The sequence below is a fragment of the Bos taurus genome, chromosome 22 (genome assembly GCF_002263795.3).
Source record: "Bos taurus isolate L1 Dominette 01449 registration number 42190680 breed Hereford chromosome 22, ARS-UCD2.0, whole genome shotgun sequence".
In the NCBI taxonomy this organism is placed as follows: domain Eukaryota; kingdom Metazoa; phylum Chordata; class Mammalia; order Artiodactyla; family Bovidae; genus Bos; species Bos taurus.
This window is the reverse complement of record NC_037349.1, coordinates 55,223,938-55,239,433: the sequence shown is the minus strand read 5'-3', so window position 1 is coordinate 55,239,433 and position 15,496 is coordinate 55,223,938. Positions and strand designations below refer to the sequence as shown.

Sequence of the window (15,496 nt, the reverse complement as noted above, 5' to 3'; positions counted from 1 at the left end):
GGGGATGGGGAAAGGAGAGAAGAGCAAAGGCCTGGCGGAGGACCAAGGGGACCCGGATGAGGCTGGGCAGAGGGATGAGGCCACGCAGGACTTCGAGAAGTTTCACGTCCATGCTAAGAGTGTGAGGGGCTCCTGAAGTGTGTTACCCAGGAGAAAGAATATAATCAGATTTGCATTGTGAAAACCCAAAGCTGGCTCTGGCTGCAGCGGAGGATGGGCTGGAGGGGCCAGAGAGTGTCCCTCCCCTGGGAGGCACAGGGCCTGACAGAGACCGTGTTTAGTCTCTCTCTGGCTGGCAGAAAACTCTCAAGCTACGGATGGCCGCTTTCTGCCCCATGGATGCTGGAAGCAGGACAGTCGGTCTGCTCAGACACATGGGAATGAATCGGACACCCAGGAAGTAACTGGGGGAGAGAGGTCTTGCGAGGAGGATGGGGGAGCTGGGCCTCTGTTGTACTCCGGCTTCTGGTTCCAGCCCTTCCTGAAGGCTCCTCTGCAACTTTGCCTCTATTTCTTGGACTGCCTCTGTATCTTTATGAAGAGTTCCTTGGTTGAGGAGGTTTCTGTTCCTTGCAGCCCTGAGAGTCCTCGAGAGCTCAGCAGCACACTTGCCCGGAGGCTTTCACAAGTGCAAGAGCACCACCCAGCTTGTAGCAGCATCCCAGGATTAGAGTCTCCGACACCCCATAATTTGAGCCAGTGGCACTGTGAAGTCACTAAGCTCTGAAGAATCCATGCAGGTTCCTGAGCTCCGGCAGGGACGCACGAGGTGGTTCCCACCCACTGCGCTGCGGGGGTGGGAGTTACAGTCAAGCCAGGAGTGGGAAGATGGGGGCAGTGGGCGGCCAAGGGACCACGTGGTAGAAATGCCTGGACGTGGTCCCGGTGGAAGCAGAGCCAGGCTTTGAAGGTCCACCTCCGGCCCTGTCCAGCCAGCCCCGTTCAAAGCTGTTTACGGTTTCTCCTCACATCGCAGGCTTGGGTTTGATTTACAAGGGACGGGGAGGAACTGTGAATCTTTTCAAAAGGAATAACAAACTTGCAGGAAGCTTCGAGGTCCAGGAACCACTCGTTACAGTGTTCTGCTCTCTTTGGTGATGGGGAGGAGATTCAGGATCTGAAAGATCCCCCTTGAAAAGAAAATGTCTTGAGGAATGTCAAACCTACCTTTGAAAGCTACCAAGATGATGTCTTGTTAATCAGGAAATTCATTTCTTTATCTCGAACACGGGGTAATTCTCCTCTTGACATGACGTCTTGAGGATTAAATACGGACATTCGGGGTAGCCTAACGTACGCTGTGGGCTTCCCACATGGTGTGAGTGGTAAAGAACCCGCCTGCCAATGCAGGAGACATGAGACGCATGTTTGATCCCTGGGTTGGGAAGATCCCCTGGAGAAGGACATGGCAACCCACTCCAGTACTCTTGCCTGGAAAATCCCAGGGACAGAGGAGCCTGGCGGGCTGCAGTCGCAAAGAATTGGCCATGACTCACGCCACTTAGCACATAGCACAACAAAGGATGCTGTGAAGATAAATGCTGGTAAACACAGTGATTCTTTTCTTTTTTGTCTCACACAAAGAAAATTGCTGTTTTAATAGTTATGCACATATTTTAAGGCATATTAGAAAAAAAAGTACCTCAAGCCCATAGCTTCACGACCAGCATTGCTCAGGATGAGGCTTAGTTTGAAAAATGAGTTGAGGATAAACAAGGTCCTGTTGTAAAGCACAGGCAACTGTAATCAGAATCCTGTGATAAACCACAAGGGAAAGGAATATGAAGAGGAATATATATGCATAACTGAGTCACTTTGCATATATATGCAAAAATCAACACGATATTGTAAATCAAGTATTCTGCTGCTGCTAAGTCGCTCAGTTGTGTCCGACTCTTTGTGACCCCCAAGAACTGTAGCCTACAAGGCTCCCAGGCTCCTCTGTCCGTGGGATTCTCCAGGCAAGAATAACTGGAGTGAGTTGCCATGCCCTCCTTCAGGGGATTTTCCCGACCCAGGGATTGAACCCGTGTCTCTTACATCTCCTGCATTGGCAGGTGGATTCTTTACCACTAGCGCCACCAATGATACTCCGACAAAATTTTTAAAGTTACTGGAAAATTTCATCGGGCAGCTTATAAGTTTGCAACCTAACTTTCTAAAATAAAAAACACTATATGTTTGCAGAAAAAAAGTGAGTGGACTTACAAAGTATTGGGTTGGCCAAAGATATTCTGTAACATCTTAAGGAAAAACTCAAAGGCACATTTTGGCCAACGCAATAACTGAATGAACAATAGTGCAGTTAGTATACTAGTAAGGCCAAGGTCGTAAAATTCAAGAACGCCGAGATGAAGGGAAGGCAAGCATCTGGCCTAGAACCTCATATAGACCAGGAGCCCCATCGTGACAGCCACCATATCACAAGTACCTATGCCATCGCTAATCCTTCTAACTGGCAGGTAGGAATTATCCTTCCTATTTTAGAGTTGGTAACAGGAGGCTTGAAGAAATGAGAATACTTGCCAAATGCAAACAACTAGAGAGCACGGAGGTTGGGATATTTAAACGTAGGTCTGCTTACCTTCGCACAGAGTCAGACACAACTGAAGCGACTTAGCAGGAGCAGCAGCAGCTGCTTACATTTCAGCTCCCAATTTCCCTAACTGCAACACATCACCCTTAACAATACATCATTTTCTCTCTTCTCTAGAAAACACAAGCATCTTTGAGAAGAGACCTCATAAAGCCCCCAGGTTTGGGGCCTAGTCTATTTTACCCTAACTGATATACTTACACTACATATCTGTTTCCATTTGTGCTTGGGCAACTGAGAGTTGGACCATAAAGAAGGCTGAGCACAAAGAAGAATGGATGCTTTCGAACTGAAGCACTGGAGAAGACTCTTGAGAGTCCCTTGGACTGCAAGGAGATCCAACCAGTTCATCCTAAAGGAAATCAGCCCTGAATATTCACTGGAAGGACTGATGCTGAAGCTGAAGCTCCAATACTTTGGCCACGAGTTGTGAAGAGCCAAGTCATTGGAAAAGATCCTGATGCTGGGAAACTTTGAGGGCAAGAGGAGAAGGTGGTGACAAAGGATGAGATGCTTGGATGGTATCACCGACTCAAGGGACATGAGTTTGAGCAAACTTAGGGAGATAGTGAAGGACAGGGAAGCCTGGCGTGCCGCAGTCCATGGGGTCCAAAGATTCGGACACTGAGTGACTGAACAACAAAAACAAATTTCTACTGAACCAACAAACTTTAAGACCAGCCCTTCCTTCCATGTGACTGACCTACTGCCCCACCGTTAGCAGGCCCGGGGGCCTAGCCTGGGTCAGCTCCGCCTGGGGCAGCGTGTGACGGCCGTCTTTCCTCACTACTGGGTGGGAAGAGCTCAGGCCCGAGTGAGCACTAGGGAAGGGGACGGAGGCCTTGCGTTCTGGTCTCATTGTGCTCACTTGGGGGCCCCGGGGGTCCAGGTGCGTTGCTGGAGTCACAGTTGTAGAACGACACTCTTCTCAGAGTCCTCTGCACACTTATGTTCTCGCTGGGGGTGTGCAGGGCATGAGCGGGTCTTCCTGGGCTACACGCCACAGGAATAACACCCTCTACCAACATCTGCAATTTCCCAAAAGTTCCCCACATGGCACCAGAGACATTCCTGCCCTTCTCCCTAAACGCAGCCACTCTGGAGGCGCAGGCTTCCTGACTGTCTCTCCTCCAGTTACGTGGGTTCTCACTATTCTCGCTCCCTTAGTGGCCATTTTGCACAAAGGGGTGCATATGTATTTAAATTATCGTCATAATACCATTCCATGCAAATAGTTAACTTCTGTTTCAGCCAAACAACAAGCTGTTACACATCCTGGACCACTGAGCTCCCTGAGAATTTCCCACAATCCATCTACTGCTGCCCAGGGTCCCATTAGGGTCCTGGCTGATGTGGATGGAGCCCTGTGCCCCCAGCACTGTTTTAAGATCATTGTACGCATTAGCTGACTTCTTCTTGAGGTACTATCGCCTCCCATGAAGAAACCGAGTCTCAGAAGGGTTGAATGACCGGATTATGAGTGCAGAGCTGTGCCCGTCACCACCGGGCTGGTCTATGGCAAGAGCACATCTCCTGAATCTGGAAGGATCACAGGTTTATCTGAGAGTAAAGAGATCTGGGCTGCAGTTACACAGAGTGGAGTGACCTTGGACAGTTTACTCCACCTCGCTGAAACTTCCTCATCTGTGCAAGGGGGACAAGGCCTGTTCTGCTCACTCAGAGGGTTCCTGTGAAGGACAGAAGAGGTAACTGACGGGAAAATACTTAGTTTTTGGCAAATGCATGCATGAAGAGACTGGGACAGGTGGATGAGTCCAAGGCAGTCATGCCTTCAGGTCGCATTAGGATCTTCGGAACAGATACATTTTCTTCGGTGGGCTCCTGCCCAAAGCCCAGTGTTTGAGGAACGGCTGTGAGGAGCACTGGGAATGCACCATGAGATCTGAAGCGGGACACTTCCCGTCTCTGGGCTTTGCCCTCCTCCACCCGAAAGTGAGGGCATCTCAGAGGTGGTCCCCTCCTATCCCAGTGTTTTACGATGTTGACCCTGTTTTTGGGTTAAAATACTCGTAAAACAGGGAATGGCTTATATTAGGAATTCTTCTTGCTGGTGGGAGCAAAACACTAGCAATGTGCCTGACAGATATTAATGGTGTGTACACATGCAACACATAAACAGCCTTTAAAACGGCATTTCTGCCTCCCAAACATCAGCATTCCGCTAGGGGATCTTGAGCCTGGATGTTCCTTCTCATCGGAAACTAAGGACCTCGCCTTTGTCCCATGAGCCCAGACTCCAACCTTCCCCTTCCAGAGTACATTTTCTTGTCTAAGCTCTCTTGAACTTGAAACTAGTTTAGGAGGAAACAGCAACCTTGAAGTCGGGCAAGACTCTCTGAATGCTTCCTTGTCTGGGAAACGGACATGGTAAGAGCCCTCTTACAGGGTGGCAGTGAGGATTAAATGAAACAAAACAAGTTAAGTCCTTGGGCATATAGTAGGCATTCAATAAACAGTAGCTCTTATTACTGAGGGCTGGGACTGTATTAGTCAGCCTAGGCTAAGTTATGCTGCAAAAAACAAACACACCCGAATCTCAGAGGTATAACAAAGCAAAAGTTAATTTCCTCCTCATGCTAAATGGTCAGTCCTGGTCAGCAGGGGATTCTGTTCCATGTGGTGACTCCGGGAGGCAGGATGAAGGGGCTCTGTCATCTGATACACAGCTGATGAACACCACAAAGGATCTTCAGTAGCCAATGAAATGCTATGGACTTGACCACCCGGAACTAGGTACTGGCCCTGATTGGCTGCCAGGGGCTGGGCAATGTAGGGGAGTACACGGAATATTAGATGACACAGAGTCAAACTTTATGCAATACAGAGCCAAATTTTGTTGACCTTTACTTCTCCCACAGTGCTTAGCATAATGTTATTAGAGAAAGACACAAGTCAAAAAGAAGCCCTCTCTGATGATGTAATAATTTTCTAACTGAAAGAATGTTCTCTCTTTTTCTTTCCATTTTAATCAGATGTTTGTTACTCTCATCACGCACTTTAACACTGAGACCAGTATTTCAGAAGTTTTATAAATAATGCTCATTGTGAGGAAGTTGGCCAATACCCTTTGAATTAAGAGAAAGTCCCAGGTCATGTTTATGCCATGAGTTTACACTTGGGGTGAGGAAGAAAAAGAAGGGGGAATGAGACTGATAAGGAAAAGATAACAAGTTACTGGCATTTCTTAATATTTCCAACCCTCCTCAGGAACCTTAAGTCACTCTGGGGGGTAGGTAGGTGGTTCCTGGCATGGAGTCAGTGTAAGGAGGCAGTATGGCCTGCCCATGGACCTCCAACAAGTCAAGGGCAGATCAACGTTCCTCCCAAACCTAGACAGTGTATTAAAAAGCAGAGACATCACTTTGCTGACAAAGGTCCATTTAGTCAAAGCTATGGTTTTTCTAGTAGTCATGTATGGATGCAAGAGTTGGACCAGAAAGAAGGCTGAGTGTTGAAGAATTGATGCTTTAGAACTGTGGTGCTGGAGAAGGCTCTGAGAGTCTCTTGGGCTGCAAGAAGATCAAACCAGTCAATCCTAAAGAAATCAACCCTGAACATTCACTGGAAGGACTGATGCTGAAGCTGAAGCTCCAATACTCTGGCTACCTGATGTGAAGAACTGACTCATTGGAAAAGACCCTGATGCTGGGAAAGATTGAGGTCAGGAAGAGAAGTGGGTGACAGAGGAGGAGATGGTTGGATGGTATCACTGAGTCAGTGGGGATAAGTCTGAGCAAACTCTGGGAGAGGGTGGAAGGACAGGGAAGCCTGGAGTGCTGCAGTCCATGGGGTCACAAGGAATCTGACGTGGCTGGTGGCTGAGTGACTGAACAACAATGTTCCTCCCACACTTTCTCTTCTTCCCAGACCTGGCATTCTGCAAAGTCCTCCTTCCTGCCCTATATTCATTGAAATTATTGTGAGTCAGGACAACATGTGGATCCATTTACACAAGAGAATTCCTGAGCGCTGCTGCTGACTGCACCTCACCCCCTATTCTGGGTGGAGAAAGCAGAGCTCAGGAAAGATCCTTTCCCATGGAAGGAATGGCCCATCGCTGGGCTCCCTTCCAGACTCCCAGATGTGTTCTGGTCCTGGCTCCACCGCCACATCACTGGGTGACCTTGGACTGGATGCTCCTCTCGGGGCCTCCCTTTATTCATCCATAAACTCCTTCAACAAGCATGCGTGCAGGCTGGGAGGAGGGCTGGGGGACAGGTAGGTGACTAAGCCACGAACTTGCTCTCCAAGCAGAGGAGTGGGGCAAGCAGGGGTCAGGAGGGCTGCCTATGCCAGCAGGCCAGGCATGGACAACAGGGAGGATGAAGGCCGGTGACCGGAGGGCTGAGGACAGTTCGTGTTCACATATGACCAAAGGAGCCAGCTGCCTCTCAGCTCCTGACATGCTCGCCAAGTGGGAACATGGGTCCGGTGTTGGCAAAATCTCTTGAATTTTTTTTTTTTTTTTTTTCAAGAGAAGCAGGAAAGATAAAATTATATATGAAATGTGAGCAGACCAACCAAATCAACTTCATCTGTTGCCTGGCTGACGCCCATGGCCCACCCATTTGCAACTCCTAATGGATGTCAGTGAGGGGACTTTATGAGACCATAAGATGATATGATCCTATTTGACCTGATTATTTTTCACACGCTCAGGCTTTAAAAAAAAAAATGCATTGTTTTACTCTAATAAGAAAAGTATTGCTGCAGAAAGTTGAAAGCAGGTACATTCCTTAATTATTCCTAATACCATTCCCCCAAAGTTAACATTTTGATGTATATTTTTGTATATTTCCTACCAGCCTTATATCTATGCATAAATTATATAAATAACACTATATGTGTGTATATGTTTATGTATGTGTGTATGTATGTATATGCTTTCCAGGCGGCACTGATGGTAAAGAACCCGCCTGTCAATGCAAGAGACTTAAGAGACCCAGGTTGAATCCCTGGGTCGGGAAGATCTCCTGGAGAAGGAAATGGGAACCTGCTCCAGTGTTCCTGCCTGGAGAATCCCATGGAAAGAGGAGCCTGGCAGGGTAATATGTAACATTATATAAATAAAATGTGTGACATGAATCTCTTCTAAAATTAGGGGGACACTATTTTGGCTGTTTGACTTTGCATCCACTATTTTTTACTTAACATGACACTGTGTCATTATATATTCTGCAAAAACATGACTTTTAATAGCTACATAAACATTCTATAATACAGATTTACCATAATTTATACATTTAACTTACACCTGAACATTTGAAGGAGTTTCTAATTTTTTTAAATGTATATTAATAAAACGAACTGCAATGAACATTCTTATATATAAATATCTGTTCATGTATTTGATTATTTCTTTAGGATACATTTCCACAAGTGGAATTCTAGGATCTAAAGGCATTAACATTTTTAAGGTTGTTGATATATATTGAAGGAGTCTTTTGGGCCTAGAGAAAAAACAACAGTCTCAAAGGCCCCTGCTGAATCATCTAACTTCAGAGAAAACAAAACAGAACTTTAGGTCCCGCCCTGATGCTCCAGGCTGGTTGCATCTATCTGGGACTTATCATCCCCTGTCCAGAAACCTTCCACCCCCTACACCTGCCCAGAAGACTTATCACCCCCTGCCCAACTACAAATGCCATCTCAACTAAAGAATACCCAAACATCCTGCCTAATGAAGGTTTCCCTTATCGCTTACACAAACCTCCCTATAAATATGGAGCCTCCCTGATCCCTCTCTGCGCTCAGCCTGGTCCTTAGGCCGACTGCCGCCCCTCCGTGCCTGAATAAAGGTAACCTACCTCTGTTGAGGTCATCTTTCCTCTTTCTGCCTCGGTGAAACCGGGAAGGGGCGAGGCACTCGGCTCACTCTCTCTCACTCTCTCTCATTGTTTTCCCTTTTCCCGGAGTCTGGGAGCATGAACATCCGCAGAGCTCACTTTTCTGCCAGGGCTCAAGTTCCCCTCGGGGACGCCCAGTGCCTTCGTGAGTGGCTTTATTGATGTTTTGTGTACCCCCAGGCCTCGGCTCTACCCCCTTTCCCTCTCTCTCTCTCTCTGACGACCTCCGGAATAGGGAACTCTTGCCATTCGACTGCTCTACATGCAACACTCCACTCAAGCCGGCCCCTAGATTAAGGTAAGATCCGGAAGGTGTTCTAAAGGAGCCCTAGAACCCAGTCCTCTCCGGGTCCCGGGGACCCCCGGCCCAGGGCCACTCTGTAGGCGATGGTGGGGGACGCTCCACCTTAACACAGAGCTCTCTTCTCATAACTCCTATTGTGACTACGGGTGATGACTCGGGCTCTCAATAGGAGCCTCTGCTTGCCTTTCAATTAAGGGGTCTGGCCAATCTGTCCCAAAAGATTCCCCTCTGACCTGTGTTCTCAAAAATCTCAAACCAGTCTCACTCACTGAACTCAAAGCTAACAGTTTAAAACAACTCTGTACACAGATTTGGCCTCAATACCAATTAGACAATCAAGACCGCTGGCCTGAAGCCAACACATTTGACGTTAACATTCTTCAAAATCTCACAGACTTCCTTAAATGGAATGGCAAGTGGTCGGAGGTCCCCTATGCCCAAGGCTTTTGGGCCCTTCGGAGCAGGCCCTCCCTATGCAAGGCCTGCTCCACCCACGAGGTCCTTCTATGCACCTTGCCTCCCAAGCAAAAGGGCTCTTCTTCCTTAACTAACCACAGACTGCGACCTTCTGCAACCCCCCCTCACTACCTGCCACCCCGCCAGCCCCTCTCCTTCCCCTTCATCCAACTCACCTACTGGCCTGGAACTCTCCTGATTCCCCCTTGACCCCGCTACCCCATCTCCCCGACTCCCCCTCCCCTCCTCCTTCCTCCCCTGCCATACAGTCATGTACCCAACACGTTTCCCCTGAGAGAGGTGGCAGGACCAGAGGGCCCCACCCGAGTCCATGTGCCATTTTCATTGTCAGATACGAGCCAGATAGAAGAAAACTTAGGATCATTTTCTGAAAATCCTACCAGATACAGAAAAGAATTCCCGAGACTCTCCCAGGTAGAGTGACGTATGCTGCTGCTGCTAAGTCGCTTCAGTTGTGTCCGACCCTGTGCGACCCCATAGACGGCAGCCCACGAGGCTCCTCCGTCCCTGGGATTCTCCAGGCAAGAACACTAGAGTGGGTTGCCATTTCCCTCTCCAATGCGTGAAGGTGAAAAGTGAAAGCGAAATCGCTGAGTCCTGTCCGACTCCCAGCGACCCCATGGACTGCGGCCCACCAGGCCCTTCTGTCCATGGGATTTTCCAGGCAAGAGTGCTGGAGTGGGGTGCCATATATTATATCCTAAATGCCACTCTCACCCCTGATGAAAAAGACCGTATCTGGCAAGCAGCAAAAGCCCATGCTGATCATTTACATAATCAAGACCGGGATAGCCCAGGTGCTGATGAGGCGGTGCCTCCGTTAGATCCCCACTGGACTTACCAGCCCGGTGACCCAGGTATCAGGAGACTCAATCATATGATTACCTGCATTCTAGAAGGAATGCAGAAAAATACTCATATCCACGTCAATTATGATAAAGTCAGAGAAATGACCCAAGGGGCAGACGAAAATCCAGCCTTATTCTCGGCCCGCCTCACAGAGGCAGTCCAGAAATATACCAACCTAGATATCACCACCCCGCTGGATTACTCTACCTTCACGTTCAATTCATCAGCCAGTCCGCCCCTGACATCAGACACAAGCTTCGACAACTAGAAAAGGGCCCTGAGACCCCCCAAAGAGACCTTCTAGAAGTAGCCTTCAAGGTGTTCAATAATAGGGAGGAGGAGGCTAAGAGAGAAAAAGAACATGAGAGAAAAGCTAAATATGCCTTTTTGGCAGCAGCAATTAAGGGAAGAGATCAGCCTGGCCCAAGCCATCCCAGAACGGGGCTTAAGACCCTCCCTCCCAACCCAGACCATGCTTCCGATGCAACCAGTCAGGACACTGGGCAAAGGCATGCCCGAACCCGCGGTCCCCTACAAAAGCATGCCCAACCTGTGGCCAGTAGGGACACTGGAAGATGGACTGTCCCCAGGGACGCCCTGGCACCCCTGGGGAGGTCCCCACCGCCCAGACCTGGAGAGTGGAATGTCCACAGGGATGCCGTGGCACATCTGGGGACATCCCCACTTCTCCCAAGAAGAACCCTAGCCCAACCCTATGAGAGTTGTTGCAATGATGGAGCCCAGGTTCCAGCCCCCCGGGCCGTGTCCCAAACATGAGCTCGGAACTTAGGGTAGACGGGGTAGTGGCTGGAAAAAAGACCTCTTTTATAGTAGACACTGGAGCCACTTTCTCTCTCTTAATTTCCTACTCTGGCCCAACTCAAGACTCAGAACTTACAATCAAGGGGTCTCTGGAGTTCCCCTAAGGCCAAAAATCAGCCCTCCATTACTCTGTCAATTTGGAAAATTGACCCATATACACTCATTCCTCATAATGCCTCAGTGCCCGATGGCACTCCTAGGGGTTCAGAGACAGTCCCCACTTTTTTGGACAGGCTTTACAAAAGGACCTACAGACATTCGACCTAGCCCTGAGTCATCCCCTCCAATACGTAGATGACCTCCTCCTTCGTAGCCCAACCCGAAAACTCTGCCTCCAACATCCTGCCAAACTTCTTTGGGCCCTGGGATCCTGGGGTTATCAGGTATCCCAATCTAAGGCCCAAGTAATACAGACAAATGTCACCTACCTGGGGGTCTCCATATCCCATCAACAGAGAACTATTCCCCCAGATAGAATCCAGGTCTTGATTAACTGTCCACTTCCAAAAACAAAAAGGGAGCTCCTGTCTATCCTCGGCCTCCTAAACTTTTTCCATATCTGGATCCCTAACTTCTTCCTCATTGTAAAGCCGCCCTATGAGGCAACTAAGGGATGTCTGGGTGAGCCCCTCTTTAACCCCTGCTCGCTGGCCAATCCTCTTTGCCAGCTCACCCAGAGCCTCCTCCGAGTGCCAACTCTCCACCTGCCAGATCACACCAGACCATTCTTTCTCTTTGCCCATTCCAACCAAGGGATGGTTCCACCTGGCAGATCACACCAGGCCATTCTTTCTCTTTGCACATTCCAACCAAGGACAGGCCCTGGGACTTCTCTGTCAGCGGGCTGGAGACACCTGGGCTCCCATAGCCTATCTATCAAAACAGCTTGACATGGTGACCAAGGGGTGGCCTCCCTGTGTACAGGCCATGGCTGCTATTGCAGCCCTCATACCAGAAACAAATAAACTCTATAGGCATGCCCCTTTAACAGTCTGTTCTCCACACACCTTCCAAGACTTACGATCACATCGGGCTTTCCTCTCTCTTCCCCCTTCCAGGGTACAGGTCCTACATGCCTTTCTCCTTGACCCTCAGTTCTCATTCTCCCCCTGCTCTCCCCTTAACCCCGCCAGCTTATTACCCACGTCCTCTACAACAGATTCCCTCCTACATAGCTGCAGCCTAACAGTAGATCTCACCCAAAACCCCTTCCAACATTTAACAGATCAGCCCATCCTAGACCCAGACACCCCACACTGGTTCGTTGGTGGCAGCTCTCAAAAATCCCCACCCTTTGCGGCAGGATATGCCATCATCCAGGGGGACCTTTGTCACAATCACGGAACCCAGACAATTGAAGCTTCACCTCTGCCACCTCACACCACCTCCCAACAGGCAGAACTGATAGCTCTCACCAGAGCTTTGACTCTGGCTAAAAATCTAAGGGTTAACATCTACACAGACTCCAAATATGCCTATAACATACTTCACTCAAACATCCTAATATGGAGAGAGAGAGGTTTCCTAACCCAAAAGGGATCCCCCATTATTAATTCAGACCTGATCCACAAACTCTAGAGGCAGCACTCTTACCAAACAAAGGCGCCATCCTCCACTGTAGGGGACATCAAAAGGGAAGTCTCATATCCGCCTACAACAAAAAGGAGATAGCCCTCTCCCATCCCTCCCTCCAGTCCCCTGTCATCTTAGCCCTGACTCCATCCAACCCTCCCACCACCAGAGAAATCCTCTCTTATCTACACTCACTTTTTCATCCCTCATCCAAGACACTCCAACAGTTCCTCCATAACCACTTCCCCATATCCAATGCTGACCAACAATATTTAGATAACCTTACCTGCTCCTGTCAAACATGTCAACGTACTAACCCCAATTCCAACCTTAAACCGACATCCTTTCCAACCCATCAAATGCGAGGCAGCCTCCCAACACAGGATTGGCAGATAGACTTTACTCATGTGCCCCCGGTCTGGAGAGTCAGATACCTCTTGGTCCTTGTGGACACCTTTTCAGGATGGGTAGAAGCATTTCCCACTACGAACAAAAGAGCCCACACCGTGGCCCAAATCCTCCTCACAGGAATTATCCCGGGTTTGGCCTGCCTTCATCCGTACAGTCTGATAATGGCCCGGAATTTATGTCCAAGGCCACCCAACAACTTGTCCAATTCTTACAGATACCCTGGAAATTTCACATTCCATACCGTCCCCAGTCCTCAAGAAAGGTAAAAAGCATAAATAGAATAATCAAAGAAACCCTTACCAAACTAACCCTCGAAGTACATCTGGATTGGACTAAACTTCTGCCAATTGTTCCTCAGAATACGGGCTTTGCCCGGAAAGCCCCTGGGGCTGAGCCCCTTTGAGGTGATGTGTGGAAGGCCCCTGCTCCCTCCTGGACTCCCCCCGAACCTCCTCCCATACCAAGCTTCCTACAGTCCCCTCTGCTGGCGGAACTCCGCAATGCCCCCTGGAAATACGTCAACCACACCTTGCCTGCCCCTGGCCCCCAAGCCTCCCTGCCCCCTTTACAAACTGGGGACATGGTCTATCTGTCTGATAATCCCCAGGCTGACCTAACCCCAAAGTGGCAGTGACCATTCAAAATCATCCTCCTTACCCCAACTGCAGCAAACTCGAGAAGGTCACCTCCTGGGTACACCTCTCTCGCCTGAAACGGGTCACCTCTGATCCTGCGCTGCCCTCCTTAACTGACCCCTATCAGGTCTCCCTCTCAGGGTCCACCTCCTTAAAATCCACCCGGCGACAACCTCTGTCGACCATCCAAGAGGACACTGAATGACCTGGACTCTCCTCAGCCTACAGCTGTTCCTGACCCAACTACCACCAGACCTCTGGACCAGCGCCCCAACAGGAGCCTCCTCCAAGACCTGACTACACTGGTGTCTCAACTGTGGCTCCAGGGAACCTTCTGCAACCTGACTCCAGACGAAACTGATTTCTTTACTCTCATTCTCTACGTCATTCTACATCCTAATGAACACTGTTCCTCCTCAGATTCAAACCACCACCAACTTGGGGCCTTTCCCTCCGCCCTGACTGGCCTCTCCCTGTCTCTCTAACAGCACTCTTAAGCTTAATCCTTGCTGTAGGTCTAGTAACCGTCTCCCTCAGGACTGGCCACCTACCCTTTGTCTTTCCGTGGGTATCGCCTACGTTGCTAGCTGTGTTCTACTCCTAGGGTGCTATTTCCTCCGCACTGCCTAACTAACAGCCCATGACTCCCCTGTTCCTCATCCTTGCTGCACTCCCCAGCCTTCTGGCTACTCCCTACCCCTGCTCTGACATTTATTCCTATGTACATTCCTCATGTTATAATACAGCTCCAAAACCATGCACCATGAACCTCGGGGGCAGGAAGTCTAAATCCCTACTCACTGTTAAAGTACAACAGAGAGGGAGTTTCGTGAGTACCTGCCATAAGCCAAATGGAAGAAACATATGTTTCTATCCCATTACCCACTGCGGGTACTCAGACGGGGGCGGGGTACTAGATCAAAATTGGGAAAAGAAACAAGAACAAGTCATAAAGAACATAATTTCCGGGTTACAGGCAACCCCTGAGCCTTATAAATGCCTAGACCTCCTTTCCCAATTACGGCCTCTCCTAAAACCTCCCTCTAGCAACCAACACCTTACCCGCCTTCTCAACTCTTCCTTCCAACTCTTCCAGTACACACAACACACATCCCAGTGCTGAGCATGCATGTCACTGTCTCCCTCACCGCACATAGCAATGCCTTTACCTTCAACCTGGCTGTCACAGGGCAACTATACCTCCCCTTCCCAACAAAAAGTACACAACTCATTGGGCCAGTCTCTGACAATGTCCTTCTCTCAGCCTCTTCAAACCTAACCTGTATTAACTACTCTAGTCCCAACTACACTGGTCTGACAAACTCCGCTCCCTCCTTCTGCTCCACTTGGGTTCTCTGGAACAGCACAAATAATTGCACCAATCCGGGAATCTTCATTCTCTGCGGGACCTATGCATATTCATGTCTCTCCTTGGACCCCCCTGGACCTTGCATCTTGGTCTTCCTGATCCCGGGCCTAACATCCTCAAAGAAGAAGAGGTAGAACCAATAGTCTACCCCCAAGGGGAACTTTCCCACAGGGAAAGACGAGCTGTCACAGCCCCCCTCCTGATTGGGACTGGCATAGCAGCAGCCCTAGGCACTGGGACTGGGGGCATCTCAATCTCTGCCCATTTCTTCTACAAGTTGTCCCAAGAAGCTAATGAAGACATGGAGCAGGTCGTGGAGTCCTTCGTTTCAATTCGAAGACAAATGAACTCATTAGCTTCTGTGGCCCTACAAAGTAGGCGCGCCCTGGACCTTCTCACCGCAGAAAAGGGAGGGACCTGCCTTTTCCTAGGAGAGGACTGCCGCTGTTTTGTTAATGAAACGGGCATAGTCCAGGGCAGAGTCTAAGAACTTAGAGACAGAATTGAACGCCGCAGAAAAGAGTTACAAAACCTTTACAGCCCCCAAAAGCAGTTCCCTTGGTTGCTCCCTCCTGGGACCGCTGGTACTTATCA

At 49.2% G+C, this 15,496-nt stretch overlaps 1 protein-coding gene across 3 annotated transcripts in view; it reads right to left on the bottom strand.

Annotated features, from left to right (window-relative positions):
* Positions 1-15,496, bottom strand: part of HRH1 (histamine receptor H1) — a 110,349-nt gene that overhangs the window by 53,685 nt on the left and 41,168 nt on the right. Inside the window, exon 1 of one of the 3 annotated variants that reach the window (XM_024982371.2) lies at positions 8,425-14,608. The exons of the other annotated variants lie outside the window; for them this stretch is intronic. The gene's annotated coding sequence lies outside the window, so the exon portion shown is untranslated. Of the gene's footprint in view, positions 1-8,424; positions 14,609-15,496 lie in introns of those variants that run through there. 3 annotated transcript variants of the gene reach the window in all.